At 40.9% G+C, this 19,621-nt stretch overlaps 1 pseudogene; it reads right to left on the bottom strand.

Moving 5' to 3' along the window:
* Positions 1–7,346: 7,346 nt before the first annotated feature.
* LOC147448904 (uncharacterized) lies at positions 7,347–8,447 on the bottom strand (annotated as a pseudogene).
* Positions 8,448–19,621: the final 11,174 nt, after the last annotated feature.

Here is a 19,621-nt window from a genome sequence, read left to right as displayed (position 1 = left end):
GAGTAAAGGGAAGTGCCATGCCCTGAGGACATGATCAGTCCACAAAGGGGAGTAAGCCCAAAGCTTTGCGGAGAGATTCGAGCTTCTCACAAGACAATGCCTTTGTGAAAAGATCTGCAAGGTTATCCTGTTTTGGCACGTAAGCCAAGCTGATCTCTCCTGCTGAGAGCCTCTCCCTGACATAGTGGTAATGCACCTCAATGTGCTTTGTGCGAGCATGAAAAATTGGGTTCCTCGCAACTGCCAAAGCGCTCTCACTATCAGTGTAGATAGTGTTAGCAGTGTCCTGTCCAGCACCCAAATCAGCCATAAGGCTTCTGAGTCATACACACTCACCGGTAGCTGTGAAGACTGCCCTATACTCAGCCTCACAACTCGAAGTGGCCATAGTACGTTGCTTCTTGCTCAACCATGATATACATGAACTACCAAGCATGAAACAAAAATACACTCGTGTGTCAAATTAACCAGCCCAATCTGAGTCCAAAAAAGCATGTAAGTCTGGCGGCAATGATCCCCCCTTGGGATAAAACAAGCCAAGATGTAAAGTGCCACTAAGGTAGCGGAAAATCCTCTTTACAACCTGCCAATGCTTAGACCCTGGGCTATGCATAAATTTGCTGACCTGTGAGACCCCAAACTAAATATCCGGCCTCGTGTTGCATACGTTAATGAGGCAGCCAACAACAACTTGGTAAAGAGTGACATCAACAGGATCACCAGCATCATGAAGACTCAATTCCAAACCTGTTTCCATGGCAGTGGCAATAGGTTCGCAATCCTCAAGTTCAAATTTACATAGCAATGTCTCTATGTAACTTTTCTGACACAAGGCAATACCACCATCACACTACTTAAATTGTATACCAAAGTAATGATGCAACAGTCCCAAATCTTTCATCTTGAAAGTAGCATGCAAATCAGCGTTAAATTCAGAAATATGTCTCTCATTTGGTCCAGTGATCAGTAAATCATCTACATAAAGAACCACAACTAGAAGTACATCACCCTCACACTTTACATACAATGTGCTTTCTGTTGGACTGTTATGAAAGTCTTGTTTGACCAAATGAGTGTCAGCTTTCTCATACCAAGCACGAGAAGATTGCTTCAACCCATACAAAGCCTTGTTACATTTTCACACTTTGTCCTCTTGTCCTTTCTTAACAAAACCGCAAGGCTGCGTTACATAAACTTCGACAAATATATCACCATTCAAGAAAGCAGTAACAATGTCTGATTGATGTACATCCCAACCAAAATGAGCTGCCAATGCACATAGAAAATGTACATTAGTCACACGAAAAGTGGGAGCAAAAGTCTCTTCATAATCTATGCCTTTTTGCTGTGCATAACTCTTTGCAACAAGTCAAGCCTTATGGCGATCGATCTCACCATCTGGCTTACGTTTCAACTTGTAAATCCACTTCGTACCAATGGCCTTTTTTCCAAGAGGCAAATCACATAAAGTCCATGTGTCATTTTCTATAAGTGCATCATATTTTAATTGCATGGCAGCCATCCAATTTTCTAAATTTTGAGCTTCATCAAAAGACAGAGGCTCCTCAACATCATGTAAGCTAGACACAGCGAAAGCATAACAATTTGATGCATAAGATGCATGGCGAGAGCCTGAACGAGTACGACTAGACAAAGGTGCATCCAATTTACTGTCACGCAATGTATGTACCAGCCAGTTTGGCATATCTCTAGCCTGCTCTTTTTCAGCCCTTTCCTCATCAAGTACATCATGTACATCTGCATCAGTAATAGGCTGATCTGTAACATTTTCAACCCCCATACGTTGTACATTTGCCTCATTGGAATTTACATTCAAACTTCCACCACTAAAAAGAGGCAACAAAGTGTCATAAATGTCCTGTCAGCTTACATTACTGTCTCTAGTACATGACAGCAAGTGCTGAACAGAATCTTTCACAAATACTACATCCCGTGAAACCAGAATATGTTTTGTTTGCAAATGATACAACCTGTAACCTTTTTGCTTTCAGCACTATAACCAACAAAAATACATTTGACAGCCTTATCATCCAATTTTTTGCGTTGTGTTTGTGGCACCAAAGCATATGCCAAACAGCCAAAAAAAAGCATGTGCTCAATAGAAGGCTTTCTGTCATGCCATGCTTCATATGGAGTAATAGATTACAAAGCTTTCGTAGGACACCTGTTTAGTACATAAGTGTCACACATGATGGCCTCAAGCCAAAAAGAATGCGGCAAAGCTTGACTATTGACCATACATCGTGCCATTTCCATAAGTGACCTGTTTTTCCTCTCAGCAACACCATTTTGCTGAGGTGTATAAGGCATGTATATTGGTGTTTTATCCCACGATTGGCCAGAAATGCATTAAATTCATGAGACATATACTCCCCCCCTCAATCAGAACGGAGGGTGCTCATAGTACATTTCGATATATTTTCAGCCATAGCCAGAAATTGTTTGAAGCACATAAAAACTCACTTTAAGCCGAAATACCCATGCATGCTTGGAGAAATCATCAATGAAAGTTATAAAGTACAGGTAATTTCCCAAGGACGGAGTTTTCATGGACCCACAAACATCACTATGCACAAGCTGCAACCTGCATGTGGCCCTAACTGAACCATCCTTTGGAAACTTAGAATGCTGCATTTTACCCAAAATACAGCCTTCACAAACATGTTTGATAGGTGCTTCAAGAGGCGGCAGAGAAGCAACCATATCAGATTTCTGCAAACGCAGTAAACTGGCAAAATTCAGATGCCCAAAACGTGCATGCCAAAGGTTTTCATATGAAATTGCCCTTGAATCTGCAAATGCATTTACAAAATTTTGTCCACACTTGTCATACAAAGTGAGCTTATACAGTCCACGGCACAAAAGAACAGATGCAACAATTTTATCACCAAAACTGAGATCATGAACTATACATATGTCATCCACAAATTTGACTATAAGTCCAAGTCTAGCAAGTGCGGATACAAATAAAAGATTCTTCTTGAGTCCAGGTACATAAAGTGCATCAACAAGTGTGAAAGAACTGCCATTTGCAGCAGTAAGCCCAATCTTTCCAACTCCTTGAATCGGACAAGAGGCATTGTTGGCACAAGTGACTGAATTCCCATGAAGGACAGACTCGAGAGAGGTGAACAATTCACGATGTGAGGTAATGTGCTTTGTAGCACCATTGTCAAAATACGACACACGTGAATCTGCAGCAACTGACATGCATGCATCATGGACAGCAGGATTGTAAGTGCACTCTGCACTAAAATCCCATTATGCATCAACATCAGCATTACAATCTCCTTTCACAGAAGACTCAACAACGGCTGCATTTGTAGTGGAACTAGCATTTGCAGTGGAACCACCCTCTTTCTTCTTAACCTCTTTGGCCTTTAACTTAGGACACTGCTTGATCAAGTGATCATTCGCTTTACAATAATGGAAACTCATCCTCTTTTTACCCTTATCACCAAAATTTCCAGAAGAATTGCTGCCAGTAGAAGCATTAGGAACATAAGTTTTGCCACTCGCAGCAGAACCATAAGAAGTGGTTGCATTGTTGTTGCCACCCTTTCTTTGACAAGCAATAAAAGCCTGTTCAACTGCACACTGTCTAGTCCTGTTTTTTCTAGAAAGTGACTCTTGCAATAGCAATGTGCATAATGCATCAATCTTGACAACTTCAGGATTTCCTTGGGTCATCAGTCTCCAAGTACTAGCAAAAGTCTGGTAAGAATCTAGTAAGGCATCAAGAACAGTCTACACAAGGGAACTGTTTGAAATGACTTCACATGCAGAAATAAGTTGCTCATTGATATCCTTGAGACTAGCAAGGAAAGTGTCCATATCATCTTCCTCATGCATAATCTTTGACTCCAACTCTTTACGCAGCAAAGCAATTTTGGCCTCATTGCGACTTGCATAGAGACCAGCCAAAATATCCCAAGCCTGTTTTGCAGATTTTGTTGAACGGATGTGAGGAACAATGGTGCGCTTCACAGACAACACAATCAATGCATGAGCCTACGCATCCTTAACATCCCAACGAGCTTGTTCTGCCATAGGCAAAACAACTCTAACTGCAGCAATCCTTGCAGCAAGACCTGCAACATCCTCAACATCGCCTACATCATCAAACCGGGACGAACATCAATGCCCTGCACAATATTCTAGACACCCTTTGATACAAGAACATGTTGCATCATGTAAGCCCACATAGGTTAATTGTCCCCATCCAACCTGTTCTCAGCATCAAACATCTTGAACACATCTGTGTTGTTGTCAGCCATGGTAAATGCTGCACCTGATGTGAAAATTTCCCGAAAAGAGGAGAAACGGAGCAAGAAAAACACGTGCTATATAGCACAAACCATAGAAGACTGTAAGGCACCTATTATGCAGAAAACGGCACTAACAGAAATTTTGCACAAAATGACAGAATTGCCTATGCAGACTTGCCTGTAGTGTAAACGGAGGCCGAAATGAGCCCGAATAAAAAATCTAAGCAAACTAAGCTCTACGAGTCGTCACAAAATATTTGTCGACTTGAAAACGCTCGCCAAACCTCACTGAAATCAAAGAAAGTGAGCAGGCGTGTGCTGGAGCAGTTGGCGACTAAGCCCGGGAGGATGCAACCTGCTCTGATACCTTTGTTTGAATTAAGGTTGCAGAGAAATGCACACAGCTTGGAGAAGACAAAGGAAGCTCAAGGCACACAATAGAGAGTGTATTACTTAGTGTGCAATGGAAAGATAGATAGCCCTAGAGTGATGGGCGTTTATACAATGCACGGGGAAAAAAATCTCCTAAAGAGGGAAAAAATGCCTCGGCGGTCCTAGTGTGTTCACACACATCACTACCACATGTATATGGTAACAAGCTCCACTATCTAGGATAACTAAGCTGCTATGCTATGAAATCTCTATAGGTAGGACCGTTTTTATGTCTTCTCCCTCACAGTACTCTCCAACTTTGTTCAAAGGCACTGGCTTGCAACTTTGTTTAACCTTCTCTTTGTTAATAGTAGGAATCGAGTCAGAGATAGGAACCTGAATACTCATCTTCTTTATGATCTTTCCCACGTCCTTCCAAAGTTTTGGATTACTTTAAGCACATCTGCTAAGGGTAGCGTGCACTGGATAGGTGCAGCCATCAAAGCAGACAAGTTTACAAGGTCCATGATTTTTGGTGATTCATGCTTTTGGGACGGTAGTTTCATCAAGTTAGTAGTTGCGTTATAGTCACCCAAGTAAGACGATAATTTCTTGAGGGTTTCAAATTTACTGTCCATCGACTCTTCTCATCCTACATCCCCATATTCACTCCTCACGTCCAAATCAATTGTCTTTGTGTCAAAGTCTATCTCGTCGATTGGAGGTTCGTATTCGGATGCATTCTCCGGTTTAGTTTTCTAGATGGCATCCCAAAGTTTGTTTCCCCATTCCTCGTCCACCTTAGGGATCTGTGATGTTTTCTCTAGAATGGTTTCAATCGTTTCAACCGAATCCACCTTTTATAGGGGTTCTTCAAGAACTCCCGTCTCAACTTCCTCTTTGGGTATTGTGGGTAAGATTGGTGAGCTAAATGGCTTTATCGACTCTTGTTGTTCCCATGGGTTTGTCTTTTTTTGCTTGATCCACGAGGGCATGTGTAGCTTCTACAATACGCTTGTAGATTTCCATTTGACGAGCCTCTTGCAAAGGATCCTAGTAACATCTCCACCGCTCTTCCAATGTTTCTAGAGGTTTCAATCTAGCTTTGTAAGCTTTTAGCAGGCCTTCAAGAGACTCAAAGTGTTTATCCGTTAAGACCGATCCTCCGAAGCTCTTTGATGTCTCCTCTTCTACATTAGACTGCTGTTGTTTTTTGTTCTCTTGAGCAGTGTTTTTTGGCTTCTTTTTGTACTGCAGGCGATGGTGATCTCACCTCCTCTTGTGCAGGTTTTCCATTTTCTTTTTGTTTCTTTTTGGCTACTACCCTCCTAGATCTTCTAGATTTCCAGCTATGAGTAGTGCTTTTGCTCTTCTTCGCTAGGGACATTGCTCTTCTCATCTTTTTTGCCTTTTTTGTCCTTTTCCTCAAGTGCCTTGGCCTTAGCTTGAGCTCTGGTTGTCACATCGATGGGTTTGGATTTCAACGAACTTGGTGCACTAGCTAAAGGTATGACTTCAACTTAGTTGAGAGTCACCTTTCCCTTATAGTCCAAATTCAGTGGACAATTTTCTACCAAATGTTTTGTGCTGTAGTCAACGCAAAATCTACTCAAAGGTGGTAGATCTGGCTTCTTCCTGCTACTCAACTGAATCTCCTCTTTCTCTAAGGGACAATCTTGACCCAATGGTCATCTCCACATTTAGAGCATGGGCTCAGAGGTGTTTCTCTTGGTTGGAGCGGCCTTGATCCACCTATGGGTTTCCCAACTCCACCATTAGTGATAAATCATAAGGTATTAAGGTCTATTTGGTAGGAGCCTTCTGGAATTACCGTTGAGCTACTAACCATATTTGCAAGAGATTGCCTTGGGTTCATCTCGCTTGTTAGCTTATAGTAGTTGAACTAGCACTACCTCTTCAGTTGCACGTATCTCAAAGTTACAGGTCTTAGAAAAGGTGGTTGATTACCTAAGCCTGGTTGCACCATATCTGCCCATTCGTTGGTCTTGTTTCGGTTTCTAGCATTTTGGTACTGCGGTTGAGCACCACCCACATGTTGTATCATTCCTCATTCTCTCATCTACCTAATGTGGTGGTAGCACTCTCATGTTTTGTGGATTGTCCACATTTGCTTCAAAGTCGCACCATTTGTTTGCTCGTGGCTCTAAAGGTTTTTGTGATGGTCTAAAGATTTGGTTCATTCTCTGTGTGACCATTTCTACAATCACCTCTGCATCAGCTGTGTGACTCCTTTCAGTCTCCTCCAGGTTCTTTGAACTTGATGCATCTGTCGACTTTGTGATGGGATTATCTTGGCCATATTGATCACAGTTGTCAACCAAATCTATGGCATCATGAATGCATTTGTTTAACGTTCTATGTTTCTTGTCATACAAGTCGGCATGCAAGGATTTGTTAAGCAGGCCTTTTAAAAAGATAGACACTATCTTTCTTGGCTAGGCGTCTCTTCCACTAGACATCTGGAGATGTATTAACGTAGCCAATTGGCACAATCTCTTATAGATTCATTGTCTTCTTGTTTGAAGTCATAGACCAATGTACTTATGCTATGCTTAATCCCTGTCTTTGTAAAGGCTCTTACAAAGTCCTTTCCCAAAGCATCGAAATCTTTGAAAGCACTCAGATCTAAAGTTTGAAACCAGGATAGAGATTTCCCTTCCAAAGTCAATCCAAACCCAACCAATATGTGAAGATCAAAGACTCCTTCAGCTCTAGCCACTTGTTACATGAGGCCAAGTGATCAAATGGATTCCCCGAACCATTAAACTTCTTGACCCATTTCTTAAAATCTGACGGTCTTGTTTTGTTGCGAGATGGGTCTTCTAATGATCTACCAAGCCTAACCCTTGTAGATACTTCCGGCGTGTGATGTGATGATGATGGTAGTGGTCCTGTTGGCACTCTACTTGTTGGATGACCACTCATGGCATACGTGTTCACTGAACCAACAATGGCAATGCTTGGCTCTTCTTGTCCTTCCTTGAAAGACACTCTACTAGTATTGACTTTTGAAGTGCTTGCTTCATCTTGAGTGATAGACCTTCCCCAATAGGTGAAGTCCCTTAGTTCATCTGCTAACAAGAGATCCCATTCGTGACCATATTTGTCCATGAAGATCACAGATGTATGGTGGCTTACAGGCTCTTGGACAAAAATGTATTGTGCTTTTTCATCAGACAAGTTGTAGCTCAATGGATTCTTTTTTATGTAAAAGTACGTTGTATCTCAATCTTCCCTCTTGTACAAGGCTCTTGTGATGTCATCTATGGGAACTCTTTGAGTCCACACGGACTTTATCAGCCTAAGATATGGTTGGATTGGCATGCGTGGTACTTCGTCCATGTAGTGCAATTCTTGTGGCACTATACCTCCCAGCACATCCACTACATCAGGGTTATCTATGAATAGATAAGCCACTCCATCTCTACCCATGTAGCGATCGCCGTGGTAGTTCACCCATGGTGTTGAATCAAAATCAGAATGGTGATCCTCGATCTTGACCACAAATCGATTCATAAAATCCATATAGATCTTAGCACCATACATGTTCTCCATGCAATTGGTGATTCTAACATTATAGTCTAACTCAAAGGCGTGAGACCTTGAGGGGTCGAACGACATAGTGTCCATGCTTGTATCCGACTCGATGTCGTAGGCTACATCCAGGACTTGTTCACTCTTGTGAGACTGTGACCTCGTTTTGCTCTCTTTTGATGCTTCGATGGGGATTTCCAATCCATGGTAAGCTCTTGCACTAAGGTGCATGGGGTGCCGACACTCTTGTACTAGTCAGTCTTGAAGGGTTTTTTCTTTTTTTTTTGGTTGCGCTCAAACTTCTTCAGAACCCATTTTGAAGGTATCTAAACAATATTGGACGAAGAAATAGCGTACTTTTTATGGGCAAAATTGCTAGATTTTTTGTCAGTTTCTCATAGTGAGTTCAGTATGCGAAAATCAATTTTTGTCTGAGATTTTGATGTTGGGTATCAAAATACTCACAATGATGCAAAACTTGCACTCGACAAATTTGGTGCTAATTTTTGAAAAATTCTTCAGACTATATATATATATATATATATATATATATATATATATATATATATATATATAAACCCCTTACCACCACAGGCTCAAGGGTCTTCTCTTTGTACTTCTAATCTCACAAGGGTGCTTAACCTAGAGGGTAGTATGCAACCAGCCACTCAAAAGCCAAAAATCTCCACTTTCAAGTCAAGGATGAAATTCCCAAATTTCATGGCTGATGAAATTCTTCTTTTTTTTTGTGATGACCTTTTGCTTGATATCTTGAACTCAAACAATGATTTTTTTCAATTTTGAAAGCATATGGGAGCATTTTAAAGTGGATAGAACAATCCTACCATCTCAGATCTGCAAAATCATTTTCCTAGCTCTAGATGGTGAAATTGGTGAATCTCATCGAAAGGTCACTTTTGCTTCAATTGGCATTATCTTGAGCCCAGAAAATGATTTTCTTAATTTTAAAAGCATATGGGATGATTTTAGAGCAAGCCTAACAACCCTGGCATGTCAAATGTGTGAAACCAATTTCCTATCTCTAGATGATGAAATTCACAAATTTCATACTTTCTGAGATGTGCTGATTCTGAGTTGCCAGCCCTCTAGCCCTCAGTGTGTAGAGTAATCCTTGCTTTCCAAATTTGCAAAAAGCTCTAAATGTCCATAATTGAAGAAAAGCATGAAATTTGTTTGCTTTTCACACCTTTCCTGTCATTTCAAGTGCTAAAAATTTGAATTTTTCAAATTGGACTTTTGATGGGATCATTTCAAAGTGCATGGAACAAGTGTACCATCTCAGACTTCTCACAGCTACTTTCAGTCTCTAGATGATGAAGTTTGCAAATTTCATCCACTGCAGATTTTTTGCAAATTGCTAAAACTGACGTGATGGCTATGTTGTGATGTGCATCAACACTGCTTGTGCACAAGGGTTCCTTCATTGGACTCAAAAACATGCAAATTTAGCACAATCTAGCTCTTTTCAGAGCTGGAATCAATATAATGATTCAAGCATGATGCAAACAGAATCCAAATGGCCTCAAATTTGGTTGGCATACAAGACAAGGTGCATGCAACAACCCTATCAAGTTAGACCTAAAAAATTGCATGCGCAAGTCAGAGATGATGAAATACGTAAATTTCATCCACTCTGTGAGACAAACTTGATTTTTGGAAGCTAATGATTTTTGAGGTATCTATGGTGTCTATACACTGCCCCTATCAAGTCAAAATTGAAAATGGATCACAACAAGTCATCCAAAAGCGCAATCTACTAAAATGGCAAGAAAAGCGCTATCTTTATCTATCTTGTGCAAATGATGTCCAAATGATGGCATACAAGACAAAGTGCATGCAACAAGCCTACCAAGTCAGAGATGATGAAATACGTAAATTTCATCCACTCTGTGACAAACTTGATTTTTGGAAGCTAATGATTTCTGAGGTATCTATGATGTCTATACACTGCCCCTATCAAGTCAAAATTGAAAATGGATCACAACAAGTCATCCAAAAGTACAATCTACTAAAATGGCAAGAAAAGCACTGTCTTTATCTATCTTGTGCAAATGATGCCCAAATGCCTGTTCGGTGGGTTTCCTACTTACCCTACTACTAACAAACATGAAACAATACTAATCTATGAAAAACGATGCAAAAATACATGAAAAATCAACAAAAATGCTAAAATGCACTAAAAAGGCCCAAAGTCTAAGAGTATTGCTACGAGTTGCATGATTGAGGACAATATGGTCATAGCCAACCAAATAAACTCTCAACCTAAACTCCCTAACCAATGTGAAAGCCCTTCGTAGGTCCCTGCCCCGTGGCTACTCTCAAGAGCCTTGGAATCTCCGTTCCAACCTCTCAACTAACACTAGGTAAAAGCTAAAATTGTAAAGTAAGTGATCCTAGCCTATCAACAAACACAACAAGTGCTCAAGGTGGATTCTCTAGTTTAGGGACACCGTCCTTGGCAGCGACGCCAATGTTAACGGCTCACCGTGATGGACATCAGAAATACAACTTTCCAACACTAACAACTCTTATCAATGTTGGGGAAGCGACCCGACTAGTGCATGGAAGCTACATGGGCGTGTCAAGCACCACAAAATTAAAACCTACAACTAAAGATGAGGGACATGAGTCACATGTAATAATCACAAACACAAAAGACATGCAAGTCACATAGATCGTAACCTTATCCTATGCTCTAATGAATGGACAAAAGAGTATTTGAAGCAGTGGGTTTCTTCGTTACACTAAGCATACATCTAGGAACACTATTGGACATTGAAAACACAATTCTGAGGCTGGAGGAAATTCAAGAATTTCATCGAAGTCATGCACAAAACTGAAAATTAGATCTACTAGACTCAAGAGTATGCTCAATCAGTCCCAACCCATGTTTAAACTACTAAGAAAGATTGCAAATAAGCACTCAAACACTCAATTTAAAAACATTCAACAAGAGGCACCAACCATAAACTTCATAGTTTCTTCAACAGTAAAAGCATGATTCAAGCACATAGAAACAAAAGAAATGGCAATGCTAAAGCTTATAGTACATCAATGGAGTGATTGCATACAATGTGTACGCGTAGGGAGCGCCACAAGACACACTCTCTTCTCTTTGTTGTGAGCTCTTGTTGTGTGAGTTGAGAAGACTAAAAATTGGATCTCTTACAAATTAACTTATATACTAAGGGCTCATAGGTTATGGGTTCAAATCCTATTACAAGCTGGAAGACCATAGCCCCATCCTTATCATAGAAAGACTAACTTCACATGTTACAATGGGTCGTTAGGTCTTTAAGCTTAAAAAATTGGAATCTGCATCAATGTGGGTTCCCGCTTCAGTTCCCGTATCTGTTCCTGTATTCACATCTACTTTAGTTGAGCTTTGTCTCTTTCATGCCGCATCCACTTACAAATAGTGGGTAAGCCTTTAGCTTTAAAAAATAGTTCTTCCAGATTCCCGCAAGTACTGTGGGTTCCCGAACTTATCCAGTAAGTGGCCATATCCCACAACAGTCGCTTTAGGACTATGCTTGGAGTACATGATATGGAGTTGAGCTTGAGGGAGATTCTGATTTGTCAAGCTCAACGTGAGTTGACACTGATTATGTGCCTACATGACCGTTGAGGCATTCACTTCACTGGCAAGTCGGGTAGCCAACATTGACATATCCTTTGCCAGAGATTCTATAGCTGGACTACACCGACTAGTCCTACCTACCCTACTCACTCTAGCGTGCTCACATTATGGACCGCTTGTATATACTCTAGTGTGTGAGCCTTTTATGTTATCTCTTTTGTAGACCTTCTCTTGTATATCTTGTGTACTCTATTCTAGGGTTTTGTGTGTGTGCAAGAGCTCAAGCTCTCCTCTCCCCTATATCTTTCCATTTTTCCCCACAACAGGCATGATCTTACTTATGGGAATGATATCATAACCGTAGGGATCACATAACTTAGTTTGTTTTGGTAATGCATATGTAGAAATTTTTAATAGTCCATGGATCCAATCCTGAGGGCTAATTGGTGCTCAAGAATGGCAATGGAACAAAAGCCTCATCCGTTACACTCCGATCTATGACCACATCCTCGGGTTTAAGATATTTGTATGAAGCTCCATAAATCTATAAACCTGCTTTCTCCACCGACATGGTTTCCTCTGAATCGTCTGACGAGGCGGAATAAAATTCGTCAACTAGAGACTTGGATACATCTCTGTAGTTATGATTCTTGAGATCACTCCTGTTACCACACCTTCGTGGCGGAGGTCTAAATAGTTGTAACCCCAATCTTGAATCAGTTTGAATTGACACATAAAAGGTTATCCTAGGATTGCCTCATAATTCATGTTTTTGCCAAAGTCGACAACAAAAAAGGTATGTTCATACTCGATGCCAAATGATTTAACAATCCCACGCTCAAGTAGTCCTATTGGATTCTCCAACCTTCCAATTGCAAATTCATTCACGTCCTTCAGATTGTAGGTTTTCCCCACTTTTCCCATATGCATGTCATCGTGATACTCACACCTACCCTGCTATCTATTGGGAGGGGTGGTATTATCTTTGTCATCTTCACAGTACTTGCCTACCTTGTTAAGAGGCACATGAAAGGTGTTACTGTTATAAGATGTAGCTAAATAGATATTTGAGTAGATTACTTAATGGAGAGAGATAGATTTCACACACAAGAGTTTATAGAGTAGAGAGAGAGAGAAAGAGAGAGTACACACGATATACGTGGTTCACCCAATGTGGGCTACGTCCACGGGAAAGCAGCCACTCAATGGCTTTAGTACTTCAAAACAAGAAGTAGTTTACAAAGGGATTATACCCTTAATGGAGCTCCCGCTTTGCTTCACTCTCACCACCTCACACTCACCTTGTTGCATCAACCTCACACTATGAAATGTGTGTAGAAATGGCCTCCTTTTATAGGCCAAAAGGGCTGCCCTCTCTTATGAGAGGCAGCCATGTGTAGCCACCCTTGTGTGAATAAGTCCAAATCGGACCCTCCAATCCACCCATGTGTGGCCGCCCTTGTGTAGACAAATCGGCTTTTGAATTCGGCCACCGGCCATTGACTTCCGACCACCAGCCAAACGATCGGTCGTTTTCCGACCACTTTTCGGCCATAATATCAGGCTCCATACTTAATAGTTCCGAGATGCGGAACAGGAGCCAATTGTTGAAGATACATGAGTCTGCACCCCTACTTTAAATCCTTTTGTGAATGTCATAAAGCCTTGTAACATATTTTATCAAACACATCTATTTTTGTGGGTTCATTATGAGTCTCAATCTCTAAATTACTCAAGCCCATTAGTAAGTGTCCGCTGGATACATGTGTACTCATTTTGGAAAATCTCTATATAAGTGAATGTATGTAGGGATTTGGGCTACTTTTTGGCCACTTGAGCAAGTTAATCCTTGTGAAGCATTGAGCTCTAGCTTGCACTCTCAAGATCCTCAAGCTCCATAGCTTGCTTGTACTCTCAAGCTCTCTCTCTATTGTAATCCAATGAGCAATCTAGCTCCACTATTAATCAATGACATAGGTAAATGTTCAAGTTCGATACCCGCCACGAAGGAACCATGTATACTTGCATGGTGGAAAACTATGCGTGTATGTCACACGTGTCAATGCAAGGAGCTTGCCAATACACTATGTGATAGCCACAAATGGCTCCAAGCACGCAACTAGCCTAAACTAGTAAGCTCAAAGATGATGATGGTGTGTCACTCACCGCTCTACGCTTGCTATCGTAGAGGATTCCTCACCACGAAGAAGAGGGAGACGCCGCTACGCCACGCTCAACCGCCTTGCCGCCGTCGTGCCGCCGTCGCAATGCTCTCTCTCTCTCTCTCTCTCTCTCTCTCTCTCTCTCTCTCTCTCTCTCTCTCTCTCTCTCTCATGCATACACACACACACACACACACACAAGGAGATGAAGAAGAAGAAGATGGAGATGGAGCAAGAGCACTCTTCAATTGCACAAATGAAAGAATGAGTGAATTTTAGGTTTAGTTGACTTTTATATGAGCTCGCCCCATTGACACTTGGGCGCCCATGCTTAGCCAACTAATCCCTTGAATGTTCCAGTTAGAGTGTGCCTCTCATCGGCGATCACTCTTACCCTTTTCCTATTGGACCGACAAGCCCGGTACCTGACTCTACCAAATAAATAATACGGCGTCCATCTTAGGTGATAGGAATGTGCGTGAGGGTTAACATACCCCCTTCCTGATGTAGATTCCGTCCTCAAAAGCTATTGAGTTGAAGCTCGTTCATTGAGGTGGAAGAGCATTTGAGATGAATGTCCTTAGCCTTCTTCAGTCACTGCAAAATCAAACAACATTGGCACAGTAATTGCATTCTCATATACAATTAAAAAGCATTTGCAGTTGTAGGCAGACAATTTGATTGGTAACAAAATTTTAAACCATTTGTCAGTAATAAACATTAAATTGCAATATAAACAAATGCATAAACAGTTATAAAGGTAAAATATTAAACAAGTTTGGGGTCGTTATTTTAACGATCGAAAGGTACTAAAGATCGACTATTAATACCACGGCAAGCTTCTCAATTTTCTCTGGTCAATTAAGTTGTTTAATCACGAGAGCCAAGTATTTCATGTCCGAAGGCTGACTCGAGGCTATACTTAGAAGACCTTGTAGTTAAGCTACGATAAAAGAAATTGCTCATGAAATCATCTCCTGACTTATTTTCTTTTCTTTGACCCCCCAAAGTCTTTGCACAATGATTCAATTTTGATGTGTGTGCTTATTTTATATGCCTTGGGTTTTTGTTTTTCAAGGAAAAGCACCCACACTGGGAACCTCCAGGGCTCTAGTATCATACGCGATACATGTGAGTGAAGTATCAAATTACGTTGAGATTTCTCTTCCAGCTTAAAATTTAACATTGTGGCACTTTGATTTATTTTTTGTTTGTTTGTTTCCAACATTTTAACTTTGTAACTTTGGGGGGTCATATAACACTGTTACCCTCCTCAGGCTCATCACATTAGTAAACTCCCTTTATAATACTTAAGCTAAAGGTCAATAGGGACTAAGCCCACTAGAAAGCCCTAGCACATTTCACACAATGCTGCCTAAAAGAACCTAAGTAACCATTGATTGTTAGGAAGGCATTCCCCATGGTATTAAGAGAAGATCTCTAATGCCTAGCTTAATCAAACTAGCTTAGTCGGACTGCTTGATTTTTAAACCTAGACAAGTGCTTATGACAAAAAATTACATTGAATTTAATGTTTGATACTAAGCAAATGTGCTGAATATTATGCTACCAATCACAATTAAAGCAGACAAACATGGATGCAAAAAAGATAAGGGGCAATTCTAATGGACAAGAAACACCTATTTGTGTTGATGGTCGTGCTTGATTTGAAGTGTGAACGAGAGAAAGATTCCATGAAGGTCCAAATCCTAACAACAGCAACACATTCCTGTACCCACTAGGAAACACAAAGAATACCTCTAGGAGGCACATCAGTGGAAAAAGATACCAACACTTATTGAAAACAATAAAAAACATAAGGAACCCTAACCTAATTATTTGAACTCCCCCTAGAGAGTCAAGGGAATAGGATATTGTAGAGATTGGGGGAAAACCCTAAGGCTAAACCCCTATCCTCGTCGTCGAGAAAAACAAAGTCATCATCCGTGAGACCATATGTGCCATCCGTATAATCATGTAAATCTTCTTCATCACAAGAGGCACCAATGTTTACTAAGAAGGTCACTAGACGCCTATAGTCATCTTGGTCAAAAGGATAGGCTTGTGCAATGGGAGATAGACTCTCTACTAAGTATGGATCAATCGTGGTCAAGAGACATATCATCTATTCTAACTCCTCAAAATTCCTCTCACATGCTAGCGTACCTACCAAATCCCATTCACAGGCAAGCACCGAAAAGACCATGTGAAACATTGGTGAAAAGTAACGAGGGTACCTCTCACCCAAGGCAGGAGTGGATGACTTTAGCGTACTAGCCATATCTGTACACGCAAATAGGTGATGGTTAGAGTGCAAATATTACAAGGGTTGTGTTCCTGTGCATAATGTGTTTTTATGATTTTGTGTTATGACTCTTGCTCTTTTAGTTTTTTGTATTGTTTTTGTGATTATAAAGGCTTTATATATACATTCCCTAAGATTGGTGATTGAGAGGTTAGGGAGGAAGGTTGAGAGGGAAGCAAGTGAATGATGGATGTCAGCAAACACTCCCCTCTTCCTTGGGTAGATCATACCTTTTGGAATGATGTCGTCACCTTTTGAAACCAATTGTTCCAAGTTGTTATGGGTGAAGGCTTTAACCAATAGTTTTTGACCACCCTCAGTGCGTTTCATCTAGTTGCAAGGGTGGTAAGGTACTCTCCCATGATTTTATTTGCAACGTTGTTGTAGGTGGTGAACTTACAACGGGAGGTGCAAACTCTTCCTTGTTTGTATGGATGTGTACAATGGTAGGTGGACGTTGTGTCAAAGCTTCTATTTCCTTATAGGAACTACATGAAGAGCAAGAAGCTTCATTTGACTTCCCTATTCCTGAACTAGGTGGAACAAATCGTTCTTTCTTTGATACCCAAACTAGCTCTAGAGTGAGTGTGTAGCATTCTCTGATTTTTTTCTTTCCACGATCCTCAATTCACTTTGGAGCTACAGGATCGGGCTCACATGGGTCAAGTGACAAGTAAGAGCTCAATTTACGTTTTGGTACCCATATTTGATCATTTCCTTCATAGTAGCCTTGGGCTTCCAATATTTTTTTAGGAATCTAGCGCAACGTTTCTTTACATTTCTTAGGGAGAGTGGGATGTCTCTTACCCGGCTCCTGTCTTTGTGCACTAGCTATGGTCGCTAAAGAAGTTTTAGGGACCCACTTGTATGTTTTCTTTGCTATATTAGGATGGGTCTTGAGTGTCTCAAGCTTTATTTCAACTATAGCAGTTGAAGCTCTAGAGTGTTGGGCCATGGGGACATATGGTTCAACCTCCTGGACATGTAATGTTTTGGGTTTTATTTCCTTAAGAGGTAATATCTTAGGGACTATGGCTTGAGCGGCAAGGCTAAGAGTTGGTTTTTGCGTTGTCACACCCCCAGTCCCCCAATCAATAGTGCATTTGGTGGCTATCATCACGTGCGTCCTAGGTTTATATTGCCCTCCATAGTCCCATTAGGCATGACCAAAAAGTGTTGAGCTACAACCCCATTGTCATAACTGACCAAAGTGTGCGAGATTCCAAAAACCGCAGTTTTTTTCTTGTTGATACCCTTGACTTGGATAATACTCTCCGATAGAGGGTGCTTTCCCAACTGACACCATACTCCATATGACAACAGATTATATTTAGCACCCGTGTCCAATAAGGCGTTATATAGTACTTTTCCATAGGTGCTATTTAGCTCATTAGGATATCGTAGAGGTGTGTCAAAGTCTGACCAATCATCCTCTGTTTCAACGCGGAATGCATGTGTAACTCCAAGGTTAGCCTCTCGTTGGCGTCTTATGCGTTGTTGTAGCTCTTTAGCCTCAGCTTGAGCTTGTATCTTCTTCAATTCTGTTTGTGCCTTGGCTTACTTTTTTTGATGGATGGCACGTAGCTCCTCTTGGCTTAAAGGATCATAATATCTTTTAAATTTTCTCCCATTGAGGAATCCAATGGTTTCAACTCCATCACGAGTCTCCACACGAATGGTCCCTTATGGGTTGATTTCACATACTCTGTATGGTCCTTTTCTTGCATATTTCAACTTTTTCTTTTCATTGCGCGCTCCATACATAAGGACTTTATCACCCACATTGATATACTTTCTCTTTAAATGACGATCAAACCATTTCTTCCTCCTATCTTTCTCCACAAGTGCATTTTGCACAGCCAATTACCTCTCTTCATCTAGCCTTTCAAGGATATATAATCGCTCAACTAAGGGATTACCATCCCAACCTTCTTGAGAAGCTACTCAAAGACTAGGAATGACAAACTCCCATGGCATAACCGCTTCTTGGCCATACACCATCTTAAACAATGTGCAGTTAATGAAAACTTTGTACGCAGTACGATAAGCCCATAAAGCTGAAGTCAGCTTTAAATCCCAATCTGTGCGATGAGCCTCAACTATCTTTGTCAAAATGGAAACGAGAGTTTTGTTGGTACTCTCAGCTTGGCCATTTGCTTGTGGATAATAAGGTGTGGACTTATGGTGAGCTATCATGAGGTTGGTAGTGAGTTCTTTTATCACTCCATTTATAAAATGAGTACCATTGCCGCTCACAATCTCAAATGGACAACCAAATCTTGTAATAATGTTCTCGAAGAGAAAGTTGGCAGTTGACCTTGCATCAGCCTTAAATGTTTCCCCAACTTCTGCCCACTTTGTTACATAGTCAGTGGCAACGATAAGATATCGAGATTGAGTGTTACAAGCTGCCGGACTAATTGGACCTACAAAGTCCAAACCCCATTTTTCAAATGGTTGAGTCACTTTAACAGGATGTAAGGGCATCTTATCCTTTCGTTGTGTGACCTTGTAACGTTGGAATTTATCACATCCTTTTGCAAAAAGTGATGCATCCTTGAAGAAGGTAGGCCACCAATAGCCTGATTGAAACACCTTTCTCACTGTTAGTTCCCCTGAGAAATGTCCTCCGGCCATACCCATGTGGGCTTCTTGCAGTATGTATAAATACTCATCCTCACGGGCACAACGTCTAAGAATATCATCCTAGCCTGTAGAGAGTTCCTGCGATGAGAGAATAAGGTTCACACTCTTTTAACAGTTTTCGAGCTATGTCCTTACGAAGCTCTTTGGGTGGAAAACCGTTAACTAAAAAGTTCACAATCTTCTCACTCCATTCAGGTCTGGTCTCGACTAGGAATAGAGAAGTATCAGGAAATTTATCCTCGACTCCAGTAGGGGCTTCACCATTGGGTATGCGAGACAAATGATCCTCCATGACATGTCTTTTACCAGGTCTCACCACAATGGTAAAATCAAACTCAAGGAGAATTAACAACCATCGTGTAATTCTTTCCGTGGAACAAGGTTTATTTACTAGATACAACAAGGCTTGATGATCAACATCAAAAACAAACTTGTTGGCCAGAAGGTAGTAGCAAAATTTCTTCAATGCATAGATCATACCTAAACCTTCTCGCTCTGTAATGGTGTAGTTTTTGTCGGCATCATTCAATTGACGACTTGCAAAGCTAATGGGGTAGTCTAATTTATGTTCTCCTGGTTGAGCTAGAACACACCCAATAGCAAAGGTTGATGCATCAATATGCACATGGAAAATTACATTCCAATTGGGCGCTCGTAGAATAGGAGCGCTAGTCAAAGTCTTTTTCAATGA

This window comes from Adiantum capillus-veneris, chromosome 10 (genome assembly GCF_014529385.1).
Source record: "Adiantum capillus-veneris isolate H3 chromosome 10, ASM1452938v2, whole genome shotgun sequence".
NCBI classification, from domain to species: Eukaryota; Viridiplantae; Streptophyta; class Polypodiopsida; order Polypodiales; family Pteridaceae; genus Adiantum; species Adiantum capillus-veneris.
This window is presented reverse-complemented; position numbering and strand designations above follow the sequence as displayed.